This window comes from Anolis sagrei, chromosome 3 (assembly GCF_037176765.1).
Source record: "Anolis sagrei isolate rAnoSag1 chromosome 3, rAnoSag1.mat, whole genome shotgun sequence".
Classification (NCBI taxonomy): Eukaryota; Metazoa; Chordata; class Lepidosauria; order Squamata; family Dactyloidae; genus Anolis; species Anolis sagrei.
In genome coordinates, this window is record NC_090023.1 from 233,274,752 (window position 1) to 233,299,829 (window position 25,078).

Here is a 25,078-nt window from a genome sequence, read left to right on the forward strand (position 1 = left end):
AATGCTACCCCTCTATTCTGCTTTGGTTAGACCACATCTGGAATATTGTGTCCAATTCTGGGCACCACAATTCAAGAGAGATATTGACAAGCTGGAATGTGTCCAGAGGAGGGCGACTAAAATGATCAAGGGTCTGGAGAACAAGCCCTATGAGGAGCGGCTTAGGGAACTGGGCATGTTTAGCCTGAAGAAGAGAAGGCTGAGAGGAGATATGATAGCCATGTATAAATATGTGAGAGGAAGCCACAGGGAGGAGGGAGCAAGCTTGTTTTCTGCTTCCTTGGAGACTAGGACGCGGAACAATGGCTTCAAACTACAAGAGAGGAGATTCCATCTGAACATTAGGAAGAACTTCCTGACTGTGAGAGCCGTTCAGCAGTGGAACTCTCTGCCCCGGAGTGTGGTGGAGGCTCCTTCTTTGGAAGCTTTTAAGCAAAGGCTGGATGGCCATTTGTCAGGGGTGATTTGAAAAATGCAATATTCCTGCTTCTTGGCAGGGGGTTGGACTGGATGGCCCATGAGGTCTCTTCCAACTCTTTGATTCTATGATTCTATGATTCTATGATTCTAAGGGAGGGGTTCTTTCCTAGAGGATATGAAAGAACTCCTCCCCTGGAGGATAGAGGTTGTGACATCTCTATGTTAACTCTGGAGGGAGTTGAGTGGCCAGCTGTGTGGTACTTCTGCATGCAGAACTATTGCATTATGCTGTACCATAAATGATTCTGGATGCCAATCTCAATATAGATATTAGCTTTATGGCCAATTATAAAATAAACTGTCCTTCATATGTATGAATGTCAAAGCAAAACATAATAAATACAACCATAAATAGCCATATAAATACAAAGTGTAATTAAAATAATATTTTTTTTTGTTGTTGCATGCCTTCAGTTCTTTCCTGACTTATAGTGACCCTAGGGCAAACCTACCATGGGATTTCCTGGTGGGTTTAGCATTGATTTTTCCATGAATCTGACAAGCAAAACAAGTGACATTTACAACCATTACATTAAAATATCTGACATTGGCTACATGAGTCATATAAAATGAGAAAAATTATCTGTCTTGTAAAGATTTTTTTTGGACATAGATGAAATAAGATTTAAGAAGCTCTTTAGATAATTATTTACTCTCAGTTCCAATGGGAGTTAGAGCCAAATAAAACACTGAGTCCCATGCATAAATTACTGACAATCTCTCCTTGGTAGCATGGATTCATGTAACAAAATTATACTGAAATGGGGCTTATCTCCTCTGTTTTCCAATAGTGTGTACATTATAGGCAACACTGTCAGATATTACCAATTATTGGCAAGAATGGTTTGCATGCAATTGAGCAATATATATGATATGATGTATGGAATGTTATCCCTGCTCTCACTGGGCGAGTTCATATCTAAAGCATTTAAAACAGACTTTATCCCATGGTGCCACCTTTCTGAAGTTAACCTCAGTTGCCAGCACTTGTTGCCAGCCAAAAAGGGATGCATGAAAAGGTGTCCAACTATTTTTTGTGCTTCAAAAGTAGATTTCATGTGGTGAGCATGGAGGTGTAAATTCATTCCTAAGTGGTGGATAATTTCAAGGGCTTTAAGAGAAATACCAGAATAAAGAAACATGAGTGTGTCTTGCTTCTTTCCATTTTGTGCTGCAGGGATAAAATGCCAGAATGTGTCATATGAGCAATCCACTTGCAGAAAGTGGAGAGAAGTTCTTTTTTTCCATTTCCGTGTAATTTCAGGAGAGAGGCAGTGTGACTCAGAACCAAAGTAGATCAACACTTGTTTACTAGATATATGTTTGCTTGACTAGCTATGCAGTTAGGCATGTGGTGAAGGGAAACAAAACCTCCTTCCTTCTCTTGCATAAACCTAATCCATTCAGCTGCTTTGAGCTGTTTTCCCTCACCCTGTCTGACTTCAAATATTAGAGCTAAAGCAGAGTGAAATGTTCTCAAATAGCCAAATTTAGCAAGAAAAGTCAAAGGAAGATAAGTGTTCCTAGGACCTAGATTTCATATCCTGTACCTGTTTCTCTGTTCTTCAGGACAAGGGGAAGGAATCTCAGCACTGTGTTGAAAATTATGTTTTGTAGTCTTAGCTCTGCCTTTTCCTCTCCTCTGCTTTAGTTTCCCCTGTTCACAGGTTTTTCAATAGATCTGTTCCTTTGTATTAGTTTTGGGTGGAGCATAAAAAACCCCTATAGGCCAGCATTAGTTGGTCTATTCCATTTGCCTGTGTAGTGCTCTCTTGCTGGACTCTTCCTTTTTTTAGCAGATCTACAGAGAATAGAGGCTTGGAATTGCCTGGTCATCCCAGGCCCAAGCAATCCAAAACAGGCATCCTTAGCACCTGTATTCAGAAGTATCCATATACCAGCAGTCCAAGAGACAATAGTTTATAACCATCGCTTTGCACCAGAGGCAAGAGACTTTTAAAGACTCCAGAGAGATGACTGCAACCAGCAAAATCTCCTTTTGTAATGTATTGTTTTGAGTTATCCTATAATAGTCCTGGGTGGAGTTAACCCTTTATTCATCTTGTTTCGGTAAACTCATTTTAGTTATCTTTTCATTTTGCCTAAAGTGCCTCTGTCTGCTAAGGGTCTTAATCTTAACAGAAGGTGGCAGATAGCCCCCGAGTAAAGCCAGACACTATAGATTTTCCCAAAGACTCAAACGTGCCATCACATTTTTTTGTTGTTACTGTTGTCAATAAAATGACAAGAACTTAACTATATTGGTAAAAAGCTTTGGCATCTTTCTTCTCTTGAGGAAAATAAAACAAATGTCTGATTTCAACAACAGAAGAAGGCATAAGTCTTAACGTTTTGTTTATTTAAGTTAGGTTTGTTAAACACTATAGGGATGTGGGGGGAAATTGATTAATAATTTAACAACAAACAACACTTCCAACATGTTTGTTCTGAATCCCAGAAGGACCTCTCAAACTCACTTACTCCTCATTTGTTAGACTTTTGAGTGTTTAAGGTATCACACTCAATGACATAACCAAACCCTGCAATATCACAAAGAGGGGACTTTCCACACCAACGAAGTTGGTGGGGGGAGCGATTTGCCCCTCCCCCTGAAGGGAGAGAAATGGGAGGTTCCTATGGAATCTCCTGGAAGGAGGGCGGGGGCTGGCTGAGCTCTTGAGCCAGCCTCCTCCCTCAGTCTTTTGAAGACTTGCTAAGAGGCAGGACGTACCTGCGCTGACTCCTCCAGGTCTGTATTGGGGCAGGCCTGGGATGAAGGGTGCTTCCTCGCCTCCTTCTGGGGATCCAGGGCGCCGCCCTGGTCGGCTGCGCTGCTGTCGGCGGCACGACGGCAGTGCAGCTGCCCCAGCAGAAGAAGGAGTGCGCGCGCTCGGGCCTTTCCGAGCCGCGGCCGCCAATTTTGTCCTTTTGGGGAGGGGGGTACTGTTACCCCATCTCCCTTCCTCGATTGCTTGTTGGCGCAGGCCTAGCTGGCGTTTGGCGATGTTTGGCCTCGTTGGCTGCTTCGCCACACGGCCGCTCGCCGCGCGCTCGTGGCGGGCGCCATTTTGGATGGGCCTGCGGCCCGCTTTTTGGCGGCGGCGTGGTGCTGCCCAATGGCGGCGCTGCGTGCTCGCGGCGCCGTTTGGAGGTGGCCGTGCCGCCGGCTCTGCGGCCAGGCACGGCAGGAAGGGTAAGATAAAATAAATAAATAAAATAAATAAATAAAAATAAAAACCGCGGAGCGGCGGGCGCCATTTTTCGCCGCCTTGCTGCTTTATTTGGAGCTGCTTTTGGGGAGGGGGGTGCCATTCTCCCCTTCAATTACTTGATTATTAGGGCGGCGGCGGCAGCGCGGTGCTGCCCTATGGCGGCGCTGCGAGTTCCCGGCGCCATTTGGCCGGTCGCCGCCATTTTGTGGTTGCCGGGATTTGTAATGTCCCCGGTCTGTGCTGGCGGCGGCAGGCAAGTAGAAGGCTGGTTTTTTAAGGGCCTTGGTTTAGGCTGGTGGCCAGCTCTGGCAAGAGCCTGCCAGGCCAAGCTGGGGGGAGGCATAGGCCTCGAAGAGGAAAATGCATATCAATATATTATGCATCTATAGAATAATAATAATAATACACAGTTTTATGGCCATTGCTTCAACTATGGCCATTTTTGGGTTAAATATAAGGCAGCCAGCTTTCCTTTTTCAGTTAGTGTTCATCTTGGTTACATGGCCGGCGGCCATCTTGGGAACATGCCTTTAGGGCCGGCCCCCAGTTAATGGCTCATGCCTGCAAGCCATCTTCCTACTTTTGCTCTACAACTAGTTACAGTTAACACTTAATTATATGTTCCTTTTGCATGGATTGGTTGTTTTATCAACTAAAAGGGACATTAATGCAATTAGACAAATTTCAAGTTACACAATAATGATTAACGAATATGCAAAATATGTTAAATGACAGTTTATTTGACATTGAAGTCATAAAACAAGGGCTTCAAACTGATATACATATATATATATACCAAATTTCCTGATGTTGGGGACAGTTTAATAGTGGCACTCTCCGCTTAGGCGGGTGCTAGAGGTTAATTTTTGGTGGATTTTAAACTGGGGTTGGATAGCCAATGGTCGTTTCGATATAATGGTAACTTTTCCTGACAGGAGGGTTGGACTGGATGGCCCATGGCGTCTCTCCCAACTTTGGGATTATATGATGTCATATATAACTACAAACATAACTACTAAAAATTGTTTCTTATCAATGAGCGTCCCTGCGACGACGTCCTTGCAGATGGCCAATTCTCCCACCAGAAGCGACTTGCGGTTTCTCAAGTCACCCTGATATGATCAGATAAGTAAATAGATAAATAAATTAATAATAATAATAATAAAACAGTGTAATACTAGTAAGCACATACAGGTATAGCTACACAATAAGTCGGTGTGACTAACAATGCCTTTGATTGTAAGTTGGGTTACTTAGCCCCTGAGCTTGTAGATCGAAAGGTCACATGTTTGATTCCGGGGAGCGGGGTGAGCTTCCGCTGCCAGCCGTAGCATGCAAATGTGAGTAGATCAATAGATACCGCTCCTGCAGGAAGGTAACAGCCCTCCATGCAGTCATGCCGGCCACATGACCTTGGAGGTGTCTACGGACAACGCTGGCTCTTTGGCTTGGAAATGAAAATGGACACCACAACCCAGAGTCAGACATGACTGGACTTAATGTCAGGGGACTACCTACCTACCTTAATTATTTATTTCAACTATCTATAAGATGCCTTAAAAGGCAAGAGCTTTGGGAATAAGGGGACAAATTGCAAGGTCAACAATAATGACTAACAAACATGCACAATGTTATAAAATAAGGTCCCTTCTGGTCACTGGAGCCAGTCATATGGGCTTCAAACTATAAAAGAGAGACCTCACCTTGACAGCAAGAAGAGCTTTTAACGCTGGAACTCTCTACCTCAGCGTGTGGTTGAGGTTCCTTCTTTGGGGAATTTTGAGCGGAGGCTGGATGGCCATATGCTGGGGGTGTTTTCCAACGCATTCGTCGGGCTTATTGGCAAGAGATTTTGATTGCATGGCCCATGGGTTTTCTTCCAACTTTACGATTCTATGCGCATGTAATCTGATAGATGAATTGGGTTCTCTTCCAACTCTATGGTTCTATGCGCATAGAATTTGATTGATGAATATTACTAGAAGGCAGTTAAGCCCACTTAGCCAATAGGAAACTATAATAGGATGGTGCCCAAACCCTACCTGGCCCATTGGGCAGGCATATAAGATGTCAATGTTTAAGACTTTTCTTTTCCGTGTTTCTGCTTTAGAGGCGGACCATACCTTCACACCGTCCATAGTGGTCGAGCTCAGACTCCCGGCGGTCACAGAACCACCCACACTTAATCACTTGCTGCACCCCGCCCAGCTGCTCTGATGCCAAGCACCGGGAGCACAGGGGGTGCCAATGAGCCAACCATGCTACAGGTAACAAACCCGCAGACACAGGTTCCCGGGACCGAAGCTCGGTCCTGGGAGACATAGCTGGCCAACCTTACACGGCCATGACACAATAGTTAGCCGCCCTGCTTTGATGTGCCTACACGCACCATCGGCTTTACCAGCCAGCATGACAGGGATAGGCTTTACTATATATATATGGATTTACGCACTGCTGCATTTTGACGAACCAAAGAACGATAATACATATGGTTGGCTCTTGCAATACAAACAATATATATTATATATATCTTAACTTATCATAATACATGCTTGTTCGTGGACAAGTCTTCGGGTTTCACATCAAATCGTCAACCATAATTCACAACTGTCATAACCAGCTTATGATGCTTTAAGGCATCCAATAATGTGAAATACTATAGTAGATTATAATAATATAATATATAATGAGAGACTGATTCAGGCTCCACTGTGCTGCTGGAGCCTGTTATGTGTTAATGGTTTCTTTATGGCCCGCAGATTTCAGGCGTATGCCCGTTGCCTCTATACTCAACATCGCTTGGGTTGCCTCCTTATAGTCAATGTACTTAAAGGCTTGTTTTAGTCAAGATGACACCCAAGTGAGTTTCACAGATTAATCAGCTGTTAAGTTGGCCTATAAAAATGTTGTGCCACATCGATTTGCTAGGCATCGTTTGGCAATTCCATTTTATACACAGGGTCACCCCATCACTAGGGCAGGTGGACGCCTCTAATGGAGCTGACCTGCTCAACGCCTAGACTTACCTAAATCGACGGTCTCCTAATTTGAGACAGGGCTAGTTGCCAAAGAAGTTAGTCGGTCCCTGATGCTCCCGGGCCATTAAGATTAGAGTTTATTTCAATGGCTGATGGGGACTTAAGGCTGGCTGCTCTACAGAGTTTAAGCCACTAATTATGTATATTCAACTCTAAAGTTCGTCCAGCCGGGAGGATGCGGAGTTATGTGCCAAAGACTGTGGCTCCTATCCTAATCTCCATTTCAGTTGATAATTTGGCTACAGATAGAGTCACTGATAATTCTATCCCCATGATTTCCCATGATATATTTAAAAATAAAAATAAAAAATTCTTTGGGACAGCTTTCTAGCCACGATATTGGTCAGCTAACAAATAATGTTGGGACAATGGTCATTAAGGCCTCCCCTTTTCTATGGGCTTGATGCGCATAACATGAGATATATTTATATCCATTGGGGCACCCCAAAAGTTATTTGACCAGGCAGAATGTGGGGCAACTCCGAGAGAGTCACAACTTAAATTAATTCAAAGATCGATATTCATGTTATTTTTATTACCAGTAACTGGTTTCAAGATCAGTTGCATTGGTCTTTGAAGGAAGTCCCAGCACTTTTGGTATAGTTCCGTTGCTATGCCCACAGGGTTGAGCCAATGTAATATCCATGATGACCATTTCAGGCCTTCTTCATTGTTTAATTTGAATGAGGAGAGGCAGAGGGTGAGATGGTTTTATCCATTTGTTGCTACAGTACGGGGTTAATCCCCATCAGATGTACTGGTCATCAATTATTCCTTGCCGTGACCGGTATGATGGTTGATGTCCGGAAGCTGGCTAAATCAGGATGAGAGCCAGGTTTTTTGTGCGGACTTGATGTCCGGAAGCTGGCTATGAGCCAGGTGTTTTTTGTGCGGACTTGATGTCCGGAAGCTGGCTATGAGCCAGGCGTTTTTGTGCGGACCTGATGTCCGGAAGCTGGCTATGAGCCAGGTGTTTTTTGTGCGGACTTGATGTCCGGAAGCTGGCTATGAGCCAGGCGTTTTTGTGCGGACCTGATGTCCGGAAGCTGGCTATGAGCCAGGTGTTTTTGTGCGGACCTGATGTCCGGAAGCTGGCTATGAGCCAGGTGTTTTTTGTGCGGACTTAATGTCCGGAAGCTGGCTATGAGCTAGGTGTTTTTTGTGCGGACCTGATGTCCGGAAGCTGGCTAAATCAAGAGAAGAGCAAGCTGTTTTTTGTGCGGACACAAGAGAAAGGGGGGCTCGTTGGCAGTGTTTTTTGACTCTTTATAAGACTCAACTTTTGAAACAGATGGATCCATCTTTCCGACTTTACCAACATGTTTGGTTAATGGAGGCGGGTCTTTAGAGCCCACTACATGTCCTGGTCATCGATGGTGTTGATGTCTGGAAGCTGGCTAAATCGAAATGAGAGCCAGGTGTTTTTGTGCGGACCCAAGAGAAAGAGGCTTAGGGTGGGATGGTTTTATCCCTTTGTTGCTACACTACGGGGTTAATCCCCATCAGATGTACCGGTCATCAATGATTCCTTGCCGTGGGTGGCATGATGGTTGATGTTGGGAACAAGACGCAGTTTTTGAAACAGATGGATCCGTCTTTTTGATTTTAACAATAACAATTGGCAGGTGGAAATCTGAAGCTTATAGGCACTCCATCTGGGTGGTAATGACCTAGGCCTACTGAACTGGAGGGCCCTGTTTCTGCAAGCCCGCGCCAACACTATTAAGATATGACAAGCATGGCCTCGGGTTCACATCGCTTGGTCGGCTATCATTCCACGCCTCAGGGGCCAGGAGGCGGTGACGTCAGGAAACTCGATACGGTCAGAAGGCGTGTGAACCGGGCCATGCGCACGACGCGGGTGGGTAGAGGTTCTCACATACACCACAAGGACATTACGCATGACAAAAAACAAAAAACACGCAATTTTGCCGCTACGTTGGGGTACACTTATCTGATTTGGGTAACGATCAATCTTTGGCTGAGTGGCAGTTAGGGATTAAGGAGGTCTTAAGGGGCTTGGTGGGGGATGGGGGCGAAATAGACATTTGCCCCCAATCCGTGGCATAAATAGCTCAGGAAAACACAGACATGGAGGTATACGCAAGGCACCCCTTAAGGGTGGGGGTCATTGTGCAACAAACACTCACCTAGAGGTCAGCAAATGGGTGAGGGGACATCACTTGGCACAGAAAGAAGAGAGGCTGATAAACACTCACCTACAGGTCAGAAAATGGGTGAGGGGACATCACTTGGCACAGAAAGAAGAGAGGCTGATATCAATAATCTGAGACAGGCCTCTCCAGACTTTTACCTTCAGGTGGCCCGGTTGAGGATCCAGGGCACACAGATATTACACACTAAATAGCCGAGGACGCTGCCTCGGTTTGCCACCAAGTTCCTAGACACATAGTTTAGTTCAGGTAAAGTTTAAATAGGTAACAATTAATAAAGTTGCCCAAATTTGAATCCATACCATTGTTGTCTGTCTCGTTATTTCAGGGGTTAAGGGGCAAGGGACTTTCCACACCAACGAAGTTGGTGGGGGGAGCGATTTGCCCCTCCCCCTGAAGGGAGAGAAATGGGAGGTTCCTATGGAATCTCCTGGAAGGAGGGCGGGGGCTGGCTGAGCTCTTGAGCCAGCCTCCTCCCTCAGTCTTTTGAAGACTTGCTACCCGCCACACCCGCCCATTGACAGTATAACTTTCGGTTGCCCGTTGGAGCCGGGTAGGAATTTTTTCCCCCTCATGTTCTGGAGGGTTTTTTCGCCTACCCTATACTGTTATTAGGGGCTAGCTGGGGTGGTACGGTTTAATTAGGCTAGCATAAATAGCTCAGGAAAACACAGACATGGAGGTATACGCAAGGCACCCCTTAAGGGTGGGGGTCATTGTGCAACAAACACTCACCTAGAGGTCAGCAAATGGGTGAGGGGACATCACTTGGCACAGAAAGAAGAGAGGCTGATAAACACTCACCTACAGGTCAGAAAATGGGTGAGGGGACATCACTTGGCACAGAAAGAAGAGAGGCTGATATCAATAATCTGAGACAGGCCTCTCCAGACTTTTACCTTCAGGTGGCCCGGTTGAGGATCCAGGGCACACAGATATTACACACTAAATAGCCGAGGACGCTGCCTCGGTTTGCCACCAAGTTCCTAGACACATAGTTTAGTTCAGGTAAAGTTTAAATAGGTAACAATTAATAAAGTTGCCCAAATTTGAATCCATACCATTGTTGTCTGTCTCGTTATTTCAGGGGTTAAGGGGCAATTGTCTGTAAGCCTCAAGATAAAATCTCAGTGATTGGGATAGTTCTGACATGATGTTTTTAAAGAAGGATAGGCTTGGTTGCTGTGAGTTTTCCAGGCTGCATGGCCATGTTCCAGAAGCATTCTCTCCTGATGTTTTGCCCACATCTATGGCAGGCATCCTCAGAGGTTCTCCCTTTCTGATATGTTAATTTTGACATGGAGCAGAGAGACACTAACCTCACTTTAAACAAATTGTCAAGAGCCATCCCATTGCTAATTGTAAGGTGCAGGCTAATACTGAATCTGCATATTTGATTGCAAGCCAAGCATGAGTCATTGAGAATAAGTGAAAATATCAGGACATATTTCTGGACAAATATGAAAAAGAATGGCTCTGTGATCTGTAATTTTTTAATGCTACAGAATGTGTGCCTTTTAAGACTAATTGTCAGACAGCATGCAGAATAAAAAATAAAACAAATGTCCAATTTGTTAAAGCCTGGATATTTGAGAAACTATGGAAAAACATGCATAACCCTTCCTGCCCTGAATGTATTTGTGTGTCTGGTGAAAGGCCTTTGCCTCTTGTATTACATCTGCAGACTTTGTAATTTTAGACATGTTCATTGCATCAAATGTAAATTGATTGCTTCTTATATCATCAAGAATTAGAAAATGTAGCTATACAAGAACTGGATTTTTAAAAAATAACTTTAGTTTTTGGAACATTTCACAATAGGTGAATTTGGCTCTCTTTCATTTTCAATTAAAAGTGATTTATATTAGATGTCCACGGCATAAAATGATTAATTGTTTTGGTAGAACAGAATTTTGCTCTTTCAAAAATTCTATACTTTTGGAAAAGAAATGTGTGAATTCCAGGAAACTTGATGGATGTCAGAATACCTCATCTGAAATACTTAAGAGCCACATGGAGGTTTTTAAAAAGAGGCTGCAGGAGCGCTCCATCCTCAACAACACTATTTCCTTTGTTCTTAACTAAGCAATGGGCAAAATAGGGTCCACCCATGTGACTTTTGTGACCTCAGGATGTAGCCTTTGAAGCCCTTCTGAAGCTCCTGTAGAACTCTTCATTTTAAAAACAGAACATGTAATGATTTGGGGAAGACTTTGCACCCAAATTGATCCAATTCAAGTTACAAATGCAACTGTCTACTTTCCTCGCCCTCCAAACCTCCAACTGTCCATATTGATTTCAGCCTGTCCTGTCTCTTCTTCCAACTATTGGTCAGAAACAGCAGCTATTTAAAGGTGGGGTGACATAGTGTGTATGAAAAGACATCATTAAAAATGTACCAACATTACAACACAAGGATTATAGTCCCTCACTGATTGGAAGTCAGAGATTAATTGGACAGCACCTCACTGGAATAATGTGTCCAATTCTAAGCACCGCAATTCAAGAACAATATTGCCAAGCTGGAACATATCTAGAGAAGGGCAGCTAAAATGATCACAGGTCTGGAAACCATGTCCTATGAGGAGAGACTTAAAGAGCTTGGTATGTTTAGGCTGCAGAAGAGAAGGCTGAGAGGAGACATTATAGCCATGTACAAATATGTGAGGGGAAGTCATAGGGAGGCGAGAGCAGGCTTGTTTTCTGCTGCCCTGGAAACTAGGATGCAGAACAATGGCTTCAAACTACAAGAAAGGAGACCACCTGAACATTAGGAAGAACTTCCTAATGGTGAGAACTGTTCAGCAGTGGAACTCTTTTCCCCAGAGTGTGGTGGAGACTCCTTTTTTGGAGATTTTTAAGCAGAGGCTGTATGGCCATCTATCAGGGGTGCTTTGAATGCAATTTTCCTGCTTCTCGACAGGAGGTTAGATTGGATGGCCCATGAGGTCTCTTCCAACTCTAGGATTCTATGATTTTATGTTGATGGGAATGAAGGTTGCCTTTCTCTTCCTTTGAAAATATATGAGATGCCCAAAGTCACCCAGTTGGTTTCCATAGCTGAGCAGTGATTTAAACCCTGGTCTCCAGAGTCATAGCCCAATGATCAAATAAGTGTACTATGCAGGCTCTCTCCTCTCAACTATATACCTAATATTAAGAATAGGATCCGCCAAGCTGTGTTTGTAAGTAATTAATTACAACCTTGAACTACAGGTGCAATTGATTGCTTCAAAAATAGCTTTGCATGCTTCAGTCTCAATATTAGGCACAGGAAACTGGGAAATACATTTTGAAAATGCTCATACCCAAATGGCTCTGGGACCATTTGTGTGACTGAAGGAAAGCATGCTCTAATCACTTTGTGGCATTAACTCGCCACTTAGTGCCTCTGTCCCATCTGGAAGGAGACTGACTTGTAGACAGGCTATAATAAGGGTCTAGCTTCCTTCCACTCCTCTCTCTGCCAGTTTTAATGGAAAGTATTGATTCCCACATCTTTTTTAAAAAAATACCTTAAATTTAATTAACAAAGCACACAAGCAGATCTCTGGTAACAAATTATCTGGCAAGTGCTGAGGGGAAAATCCTCACCAGAATGATTAGAGCAACCACAGCATTGCTTCTCCCATCTGAATTGAATCCAAACATGTACTTTGTGCAGACTTATTGAACTCAATGGGATTTAACTTGGGACTAGCACAAGCCTTGTTTATTTCAACATCTTTGTTAGGCATATTTAAGCCTGGATCCAGACAAATGCTAATGGAAGCACTCTTTAAAAAAAAATGATTATTGTGGACTACACTTAGTCTTCCATTTTTGTTTTCTTCTTTTCCTGGCTACCAAACAAAATGCAGAGTTGCTCGTGTTAGGTCAGCTTAATGGGGTTTAAAAGCAAAAATAAATAGGCACCAACCAACCTTTCCCCAAAGGACATCCTGCAAAAAACCTCAATGGAAAACATTTGGCATGCATAAATAAGTATTTGCATAATTGTGAAGAAACAGTTTTGTGTTGTTGTTGTTGTTTTGGTGTTGTTATCAAAGTCATTCTCTGTTTCACCTGCTTGGGCCTTGGCTGAGCATGGCTTTGGTTAAGGTTTGTTGGTGGAGGCTCATGTTGAACCGACTGTTTTTAATTTACAAATTAAACTTGTCAGAAGTAGAAAATCCTTCCCTTGGAACCCTTCCAATATGTCAAGAATTAATTCTAATGAAAACGGTATTGCTTAAATGCAGGATGGCCAGTTACTTACTTTATTTACACAAAGTCGTTCTCAGTTTCTTTGATAAAAGCAGCTAAATCTTTTCCCTCTTTCATGTTTTGTCAGCACTTGATTCCTTTTGTCCCCTGGCTATTTGCCTAGCTGTGGACAATAAGGCAGGAAGAATAGAAGCATATTGTTGGAGTGGCCCTCAATAAACCTAATTATGACATGTTGACTGCACTCACCATGACATATTCCGGGGATCCAGGCTTATTCAATTACCCTTGCCAGGTTTCTCTTTCAGACCTAAAGTTATCCTTTGACTGTTTGTATTTCTGAACAGTATTCATGTTCATTGTGAAAGAAAATCCCTGGGACTTTGAGAGTCTTTTTTTTTTTTCAAAAAATAAAAAAAAGTTGCTGCTGTTAGTGTAGCTAATTTTTATTAACTGAATGATAACATGATAAAGAAATCGACTTTTTGTTCTGTAATAAGAACAAATCAGTGTGTGCTTAAAAGTTACACCTTGCTTTCCTTTTTCTCCGCTACAGGACACTAATGGTGCATATTAGTGCACGATAATAAAGTAAACGCCTTTTCTTCGCCTAGATTTATTCTTTCCTCTCTTTTTTTCACACCAAACCAAGATTACTGAAAAGTATCACGTAAATGTTTGGACAAGACAAAAAAAAATTAAGAGTTTCAGCCTCAGTTGTCGTCCAGTCTATTAACACCAGAAAACATTCATGTCTTGGAAATGGGCAGTGGGATGCCAAGAGCTATTTCTTCAGCTGTTTGAAATACTCCATACAGACAGCATTTAATTAAATTCCTGACTCTTCAGAGATCATCCAAGTCGTTCTTGCAAACACACTCTTCAGAATCGCCAAGGATAAGAGAGAGTTAAATGAAGGAATTCTAGCAGAAAACATAAGACAGCTACTAAGTGAATGTTTCTCTTTTATTCACAAGTGCTGAGAGAGTTAATACTAATATATCATTTCGCAGCAGTATTTAACTAGATGTCACATCAGCATTAGAGTGGTAGAGTTAAATCATATTTACTTTATTTGTACTTTTAAACAGGGAAGTTGATAGTTGTATATAGATATTTTACTTATCTATTTTGACAAGATATTTAAGAAAATTCTAAACACTCAGAAATAAATAGATGTTTTAAAATTTCTCATACAATAGCTTAGTTAGGGATTGTGGTGCTTTGTTTTTTTTTTTTTAGAAGAGGAATGTTAAGTTTTATGGAACAGCTACAAACGAGGTAGACTGAAAACTAGTATCTTTTGAAAGCAATTCTGAAGTCACTAATATGTGCATAATCAAAAACATACACAGATATGTTAAAAGATAGACAGACAGACAGGCAAACAGGACTTGTGAGAAGAGTGGCTTCTAAACTAACATGCAATCGTTTCTTCATACTGTGTCCCATCTAAAAAAATTAAAAAGAAATTCTTATTTGAAATGCATTGTTGGTTATCTTTTAAAAAAAGCTCAGGGTCATAATTTTTGGGTTTTATTTTCCGGTAGATTAAATAAAGATTCAGACATTTTTTTAAAGGCAAGTTTTGTTTTGTTTTGTTTTACAGACTCCAGAGAGTTGGACTACGGCTTTACTGGAGTGCATTTAATCTGAAAATGATCCCTTTTGCAGCAAGAATTTAAAATGGAAATCAATGCAAATCTGAAAATGCTCACATTTTCTACAAGAACTCTTTTCTCAAGTCAGTTGTTGGCTCACTCCTTGGCCACTTAAGAAATGATTTGGCTCGGTATGAAAGAAAGTTGGAAGGAGCAGGACAAAACTGAAAATGGCAGAGATCAACTGTACAAGAGAAAGACACAAAATGTTTCAAATCCCAAGGACAGCAGAAAACGATGCTATTCATTTTGAATGGCTCACAATGTGTGATTGCACTTACAATCTTTCAAAACTGTTTTTTTTAAAATTATTTTTATGGCTGATACTTTTAAGACAATTATGGGGGACTATTTTTGTTAGATTATGCTTCTTCTTTTATATTTTTCCTGCAGCAAGTGCCCTGAAGATGTCTATTGAAATTATAATATTCATAGTAACGCACCTGCTGTTCCACAAGTTCCATTCATCCCAATGGGACTTGTTTAGTGAAGTACATCCAATAGAGTGCAAAGAAGAAAGGAAGCTTGTTTTCTATCTATGTCTGTAGTTAGACCTCGTTGATTTCAATGTAGTGTGTATGTACTTCACACATGTTCAGCAGTGGAACTCTCTGCCCCGGAGTGTGGTGGAGACTCCTTCTTTAGAGGCTTTTAAACAGAGGCTGGATGGCCATTTGTCGAGGGTGCTTTGAACGTGATTTTCCTGCTTCTTGACAGGGGGTTGGACTGGATGGCCCACAAGGTCTCTTCCAACTCAATGATTCTATGATTCTATATAATTATAAATTGGTCTGCTGAAGACAGACATGCCAGATCTTCACCTTTCATTTTAGGGGCTGCTGTTCTTGACCTCAAATCAGCAAGGTGCTAATCATGGTTGTTAGAGAGAGAGAGAGAGAGAGAGCCCTTTGAGCTAGGTGTACACACCGTAAAAATAAAAATGAGATTGTGTGCTAGCAAGCAATATGAAATCATCTATGATGACAAAAGTCCACAACATGTTATAGTCTTTGCTAACAGGCCCAGAGGATAATTAAATGACCAATTACACCCAAGTAGTTCTGTTGATTCCATCAGTGCTACACTAGTGTAAGTGATAATGGGATCCTATTTCTCATTATTTCTTTTCCTTTGACTTAATAGCAGCTGAAGCCAAATTGATTCCTGGTGGAGCTTCACTGAAATCTCGATCCATCTATTTATACTCAAAATAACCTCTTTTAATCACAAGGCAAAACACTTTCCCAGTAGGGATGTGCTGTATATGTAGCCAGATTTTTCCAAACCCTCTAATCAGTAAATGCAACTTTTCAGACTATTAAAGTAGGCTTTACCACTTTACAATATAATCTCCATCGTGACGACAAAGAACTCTAAATATTTTAATGCAAAGCATATGTCAAGTTTTAGTACACAACTTGATTTAATGTACTCTGATGGTAAATAGAGTATTAACTCATCTTCAAATCTCTACCAGAATCCCTATTTTTTAAAAAATACATAGAAGATGAAAAATTACAGGAAACCAAATCCTGTAATGAATGTTTTCAAATGTAGCTTCATGACTTCCCCAAGAGAAATGTCTCTTCTCTTGTTCAATCTTTTTCAAACACAACCATCAAGAGATAATTTTGACCTAACTTGCTATAGGAATAGATGTGGGCAAAGATTACCAGAAAGTTCAAAATTAGATAAACTATGTCAAAGAGTGGCCTTTAATATTGGTTTTATATAGCAATACAGAAACTGATCATTGATTATTTGTTGGAAAAAGTCAAACACATCATTATAATAAAGCGGTTTAGGTTTTGTAGGAATAATCCTATTAAACTGATAACCAAATTATTTCTGCATAAGGGAGGGAGGGAAGGTGATGTACACCAGTTAGATAAAAGTAAAAAAGTAATATTATTGAGCTGACAAATAATCCAGGAATGTACTAGTTAGAAGATATTTAAATATAATATCCTATTTAGGTTCTCCTTGGTGGATACATTAATAAAATATTGCAGCCAGACTAAGCCACACTTGTCCCATTAATTTCAAGGTTGCATTTGACTAAGTCTGAATCCAATCTTATTTATTTATTTTCTTCACTTGTATATCACTTTTCTCACCCCAGGGGGGACTCAAAGCAGTTTCCAACATTTTTATGGCAAAGTTTAATGCCCCACACAAATATGAAACGTAACATAAAACAACAATAACATACAAGCTTGACACATTTTTGTAACAGAAAATCAATATAACCATATAACATATAAAAATGGGGGTTGTTTCATCTGTAACTTCATGCATTCATATTCTGCAATCAGACTAAAACAAAGAATATACACATAATGGTTCAGTTTACATTACTATAGAATGACACAAAGACATAGATCACCCTGGGAATGTTTTGGGTGTGATTGGCAAAACAACATAGTAATACATACATGGCCATAATTCACAAAGATAACGTATGTCTCCATAACGCATGATATACGTGTGCGTGTGTGTGTGTGTTTGTGTGTGTGTAAAAATACTTTGACCCTTTCCATCCCATTAAATGGAAATATGTAATGCCTCTGAGGTGGAGGAGACTCTCAGAATCTGAAATTTGAATCAATGTGACTTACTGGAAATGATGATAATACTCAGGAAAGTGAAAGGCAGTAGGAAAAGAAAAAGACCACATTACAGACCAATTGCACAAATTAAGGAAACCACCTCCCCAAGTTTATAAGACCTGAACAAAGCTGCTACCAACCAGGACTCTTGAAGACAACTTAGAACTTAATGGCACATATATGTATATTGAATTTAGACTTTGTCTTTCATGGGATGAGATCTAAGGACACTTACAGTAATAAAATAAAGTTCAAATCTTGTTTTCCAAAGGTTTTTGAAAGAACTAAATCACAGTTTTATTTTTATTTATTTTAAAACATGGTTAAAAACAGTAGAAGGAACATTTAATTACTAATAATACGATAGGAAACACAGTACACCACTTTGCACATATAATACTGGTTAAATAGAAAGGTCTTCACTTGACAGCAGAAATAAATCAGGAAGGGAGGCCACTGGGCTTCCTATGGAAGGGATTTCCATAGCCAGGGATCAGCCATAGAAAAGGCTTTCTCCTGTGTCCCCATCAAACATACCTGTGAAGGAAATAGGACTGGCGGGGCGGGGGGGACCACTCTACAGATCTTAAAACATATCTGGCTTCTATAGTGAGATAAGTTCTCTCAGATAGTCTGGACCAAAACCATGTAAGGTTTTAAAGATAAAAGAAGCCATTTGAATTGTGTCAGGAAAAACACTGGCAACCAGTGTAGATGTTTCAATTGTAGAGTGGTATCTAATGATTCCTGTTACCAGCCCCTGTTAAAAGAATGGCCCATTTGGGATCCAATTAAACTCTTTCCAAAGGCAACCCCCTGCAGAATGTATTACAGCAATCCAAATCGGATGTAGGCATGTAATGTTACTGCAGCCAGATTTGACATCCTAAGGAATGGATTCAGCTGGAATGTTTGTTTCCCCTCTGGAAACATACTCCTGGGCCACAACCAAAGCATACTCAATTCCAACTGCAGGATTGGAAAACATCCAAGTTGCAAACCTCTTCAGGGGAAGTTTAACCCCATCTAACACAGGATGAATCCCTATTCCCTGATCTTCCTTCTGACTGTCTGGGAGCAAGTCTATCTTGTTTGGCTTAAGTTTCCATTTGTTCATCCCCATGCAGTTTATTACTGATAGCAGATACCTATTTAGTAAATAGCAACAACAATGGCAACAATGGAAACATACCATAAATGGCATTGAGGATTCTAATGCAAAGCGTTTGTAACAAATTATCTAAAAACTTAGACGAAGAACAAATTCAGATGAAGAAAACAGTACTCAATAACATCATGGGTAGGATATGGCTCATGATTGGGAAGGAGGAAGGCAATAGGAAAAGATAGGGGAATGAATTCGTTTAAGAAAGCTATAGCCCTAATTTTACAGCACCTAATTATGACAATTGATAAGAGGGGTTCTTGGACATCAAGTTATAAGGTCACCATCAAAGATAACTCCATTTCATTTGTGCTGCTCACTCCATATATTCATAGGTGTCAGGAGGGCAGAATATCTTTGGAAAGGACAGAAGTGGAAAAGTTGGATCCAAACATTGCACAGAATATTGGCATGCCACAGAAGTAGTTTGTGGTAGTTGCTGAAGAAGACTTAATAGAAATTGGAGTCCCTTTCTCATATACAAAGATGAGGGGTAGAGAGCAAACCAAGACATAAAGGCTTCCTAATCTAAAGAGATCTGTCCTCTTCTTTTACTAAAGGGAGGTGGGATAAAACCATATAGTCAGTATATTCTGTGACACACCATGTTGCAAAATGAGAACATAGCCAATGCCTCGGGCACTTGGGTAACTATTGTTAAATCAGAACCAGTCTAGCCTTAATACTGAATGTGAAACCAGTGTTTCAAACCCATCAGGAAACAGTGAGTGACATTGCATAAGTGTTTTGGCTAGTTGTGAATGTCAGCTGTGTCTCAAAACTGGTTTGTCTGTCTGTGGTCTCTTCTAGGACCCACCATGGCTTTGATTCGGATGTATTCCTTCTTCCCCCCACCTCAAAAAGTAAATCAACTGCAGCATTTCCTTATTCCTCGCACATGACATTGTTGATTTTCAAGCTAAATTAGAACCAAAAAAAAGGATGATGCATGTTTTCATTTTCCAAAGAATAATTAGTGTGTATGTACCTCAACATCACTAATGTGTTCTACATATTTTAACTGCTACTTCAAAACTGTCAGCTGCAACTTTAGACCTTCCATCACTATTCTTTGGATATATACACTACAGTGTCATGTGATGCTCCAAAAATCAATTCATTTGGGACCAATCATATTATCTTTATATATAATATGGCTAATCTGTCTGGGATATTTATAATAACAACATTCCTTTAAAGGACTGACACACTACTCTGTTATTTTTTAAAAATATTAAAATATTAAAAGGGACATATGGAATACTAGATGTTCAATTTGCAGCATTCCTTGTTATTCAAGTATGTCCCCTTACCAATGTTTTCATACCACATACATATCCCTGCCAAAAGTTCACACACACATACAAAATATAAGATATTTTAAATGATGAGATTTATAAATATCTAGTATTCTAAAGCTGTACACTTAAAAGTGTGTTGTTGAAACCAATAAAATTAGGGAAATGGGTATATGATTTGGAGCATGAAAATTTGGTTTTTAATTTCCAGCTCTCAGAATCTCTAGTCAAAATTACAAGTAACCATGCTTGCTAGGGATTTCTGCAAAATGTCCAAACATATGTTTTTAAAGATCTGATTTTACTTTGACATAAGAATCCAATTGATAAAATATTGAAGAGTAGAGACATCACCCCGGCAACGAAGATTCGCATAGTTAAAGCAATGGTATACCCCATAGTCACCTACGGATGTGAGAACTGGATGATAGGGAAGGCTGAGCAAAGGAAGATAGATGCTTTTGAATTGTGGTGTTGGAGGAAAGTTCTGAGAGTGCCTTGGACTGCCAGAAGATCCAACCAGTCCATACTTCAGGAAATAAAGCTCAACTGCTCATTGGAAGGAAGGATAGTAGAGGCCAAGATGAAATACTTTGGCCACATCATGAGAAGACAGGAAAGCTTAAAGAATTATGCTGGGGAAACTGGAAGGAAAATAGAAAAGGGGCCAACCAAGGGCAAGATGGATGGATGGATGGATGGTATCCTTGAAGTGACTAGATTGACCTTGAAGGAGCTGGGGGTGGTGACGGCTGACAGGGAGCTCTGGTGTGGACTGGTCCATGAGGTCATGAAGAGTCGGAAACGACTGAACAAATGAATAACAACAAGAATCCAATCATTTTTGGAGCAGGATACAAAATAAGTTTCATTAATTGGAACACCTTGAACTCAATTTAATGGAACAAGGGAGAAAGAAAATACAACTACTGTATTTTTATAGGGAAACTTACATGAATGTGTCATACCAAAAGGGATCCAGCCAATAAAAATCAACAATAATGTTAAAAAAATACTTTTAACCACTCTGTAAAACACATCAACCAAGAGAGTGAATGTTTGCTATTCTGCTTTTGGTATGCCATTAAACAATTCCACATCATCACAATATTCATAAATGTGCACTTAATTTTTAAACAGATGTAAGAATAAATTCAATACTTCAGAATTCTCTAGTTCCCAGTTTTGTCCAAAGTTATAATATTAAAACGATATTTGCTTGAATGTTTAGAAACATTTATACATTGTAAGGACTCAACATTGCTTCAGGCCAGCATACAAACAACAAAATAGACTTTATGACATAATTGCCCTGAAACTAAGAAGTGGCATTTTTGAACATAAATCCATTAGAGACAATTTGGAAACATAGGGATACTTCTCAGAAGAAAACAGTGGCCTAGGTGACTACCCCACAATTTTGTTTGTTTGTGTGAACAAATCTCAAATAGATGAGATTCTCCCCTGCCCCACCTTTAGTAACGCAATGAAATTTTCAATTAAGTAATTTGTTGCTTATGTTCAAACCCTAAAACATAATTGATTTTCACTATGATTTATTCACTCCACCTTGGTAAACTCTGGTTTGAAATGATCTTATTTCAGTAAACCATAGGTGCAACTAGCCCCAATTTATATGGATTCAACTAACTAAACCATGGTTGGCCAAAATGAGAAGCACATGCTTTGAATCTCCTCTACATAACATAAGGAGAAAGGAATGAAGAGCTGATGAGCTTGTGGCCAAATCATCATTTAGCATCGCATCCAAAACCAAGCAAATCTGATGAAGTCTGAAACAACCCTTAACTATAAGACAACTGTTCTTCCCTGTTTTAAAAAATGCAACCAAGTTTTTTGAACTAAGAGCAACCAGAGAAGCATCTTTCTAACTTCTATGCCATGTTCTGCAGTTAACAATGTTCATACATGGCACAGATAGCATAGATGAATTTCAAAGGTGCTTTGTAGCATCTTATGTTAAAATATTCCCAGCCACCAGGTTTGGTCTGTTCTAAATAAATGCATTTTCTGAACACCAAAAAAAATGAAATGTACTATCTATTGTTTATTCTTCACATGGTATCAAAATACTGCAATTTATCTAGTAGAAGTCCCAGAAAGAAATGATAGCATAGCAATTTTTCCAATGAACTCCTAAGGAGGAACACATGAAAGACACGCACATTCATAATATATAAAGATATAAATCAAGATTTGAGAAAGAAAGCAAAGTATGGCTGGTACCCTTAGGAATGAGATTCACTTAACCTGGTTTGTAAATGAGCTATCCTCTGCCACCATCTACACCAAGCAAACCATTATCTGCCCAATTAGAGCATCTCAAGGCTCCTAAAGACAGAAAATGGGAAAGGAAAGAAAGTATCCAACTCTTAAGTACCTTTCATGAGGCTTTCAGATCCAAGGCATTATAGTAAGGGTGCCTCACCTATAATCCTGTCATTATTTATGATTTGCTATGTTGGCTAAGAGAAACAGTGTGGCATAGTGGTTGAAGCATTGGACAATGACTCTGGAGACTTGAGCTGAAATCTCTCACAGCAATGGAAACCCATTGGGTGGCATTGGGCAAGTCACATTCTCTTGGTCTCAGAAGAAGGCAAAAGCAAATATCATCTGAACTATTCTTGTCAATCTTGTCGAGATTCTTCTCAAGATCTAGAGGTTGCAGTAGCGCAGTGGGTTAAAGCCACTAAGCTGCAGAACTTGCTGATCGGAAGGTTGGCAGTTTGAATCCATGGGAGGGGTGAGCTCCTGCTGTCAGCCCCAGCTTCTGCCAACCTAGCAGTTCAAAAACATGCAAATGTGAGTAGATCAATAAGTACTGCTTTGGTGAGAAGGTAATGGCACTCCATGCAGTCATGCCAGCTACATGATCAAGGAGGTGTCTACGGACAATAGCGGTTCTTTGGCTTAGAAATGGAGATGAGCACCAACCCCCAGAGTCAGACTCAACTAGACTTAATGTCAAGGGGAAACCTAATCGAGAATATCATGGAACCTATCAAGTCATTTCAACCCTCATGGTGAATCTATCATGGAATTTACTTGACAAGAATAGTCAAGTGATAGATTCACCATGAGGGTCGAAATGACTTGAAGACACACAACAACAACAGGTTGACTGAAGCTGATAAGTTTTGCAGTATACTAACTCCTAGAGAGCCACAGGTTTCCCTTTCCTATCTCAGGGCCCATATGTACTTTCCCCACCCTGACCAAGATAGTAGTGTAACCAACAATGGCTATGATGGCTTTTGCCGAGAAAAAATGCATAGCATTTTCCCATTCTCCTTCTGGGTGCTCTTTTCCCAGGAAATGCTATCTCATAAATTAATGTATATGCTCTCTCAATAAATGGTTTATACATATATGGATGATGAAAGTTTGCCTTTCTGAATCTGCACCATAGATGAACCTCTGTCATGGTTTTCCAAAAACAAACAAAAACAAACCCCAAAGTGCATTCATTATATAAGGCTGCACTTTTACACTCTGGTTGCAAAAGATACATATTTTTCATTTCCCAAAGACAAATACTGCTTTGTCTTGTGTAGCCCAGAACTGTTTACTCTGCAGTGTGAAAACCTGTTTACTTTTCACATGACCAGTCTGTTAGTGTGGTGCAGAATTCTGATGATTTTCTACATGAATCATCTGTAAAAACCACACATAAATTTATAAGTGGATGAATTGTGTTTTGCACTGACAACACCACACAGTGGCTACCATCATATAAAATGACATGGCCTCTTATAAAACACAAATTAGCAAACTGAGATCTTGTAAAATGTATCTCTAATACCAGTTCTGAAATAATTCATTACCCATATAACCTAGACTAGTGGTTCTCAACCTGTGGGTCCCCAGGTGTTTTGGCCTACAACTCCCAGACATCCCAGCCAGTTTACCAGCTGTTAGGATTTCTGGGAGTTGAAGGCCAAAACATCTGGGGACCCACAGGTTGAGAACCACTGGCCTAGACCAATCACATTTTAATACAGATATGCCTCCATTAACAAAATAGATGTGTTCCTGAACCTTACTGCTTTAACAGGAATTTGATAACAAAGGCCGAAAGAACACAGAAATAACAGGAATTCATTTCTACCCCACAAAAAGAAAAAAAAAGAACAGTTCAACAAACTTTTTATTCAAAGCTAACAACATGGACATGTGACATGAAACAGTCAGGTCAAGTAAAATGATATAAACAGCAACATTTCTTCAGAAGACCATTTGATGGCTTTTTAAGATGCTGGGTAAACTGGTGAGGCAGATTTAGCTGTCTACCCCCCGCTCCCACCCCTTTCTCTCTGTTTTAGTTTTCACACAGTATAAAAATCAGAGGGAAATCATTTAATTTCCCTATGGCACCACAGACTACAGTGCCTCCCGCAATAATTGAAAACTAGTGACTTATATTTCAGTGGATACTGATTTCATGGAGGCCCCGGTGGAACAATGGGTTAAACTGCTAAGCTGCTGAGCTTGCTGACCAAAGGGTCAGCAGTTTAAATCCGAGGAGCTGGGCGAGCTCCCACTGCTGGCCCCAGCTTCTGCCAACCCAGCAGTTCAAAAACATGCAAATGTGGGTAGATCTATAGGTACCACTTTGGCGGGACTAGACTAGACTTATTGCCAAGGAGAAACCTTTACTGATTTCACATTAAGGCTTTAGGCTTTAGCCTAAGTTTTAAAGGAGCCCAGGGAACCAAATCCTATATCTCTTCTTTTAAAGGTTTTATACCTTGGATGGTTCTTTTGAAGTTCAGATTGAAACACAAAGTTGGTGGGCAGTTACACTGGAGAATTAGTGCAGTTTGATACCACTTTAACTGCCATAGCTCAATGCTATGGAAACAAGAAAGTTTTACTTTGGTGAGTCACTCACACTCTACAGCAGAGAAGACTTTGTAAAAATTCATCTCCATGGTTTGACAGCACCAAACCATGGCAGTTAAAGTGATGTCAAACTACATTAATTGTACAATGTAGGTGCATCCTAAATTTACTGCTTCATTTATAGAGGAGACCCAGAAGTCACTACCTTCAGTTCTGTGTGTGTGAGAGAGAGAGAGAGAGCAAGAGAGATGGAACAAAATTTGAGATAACACTTCAGTCATCTGATGAAGTGGACTATAGTCTATAATAGTTAAGACTGTGATATATTTGCTATTTTTAAGATGCCGTTATCCTCTTTCTTGTTTTCAG

General features: G+C 40.5%; 1 protein-coding gene across 3 annotated transcripts in view; it reads right to left on the bottom strand.

Annotated features, from left to right (window-relative positions):
• Nucleotides 1-25,078, bottom strand: part of PAX3 (paired box 3) — a 146,935-nt gene that overhangs the window by 86,210 nt on the left and 35,647 nt on the right. The gene's annotated exons all lie outside the window — the stretch shown is intronic.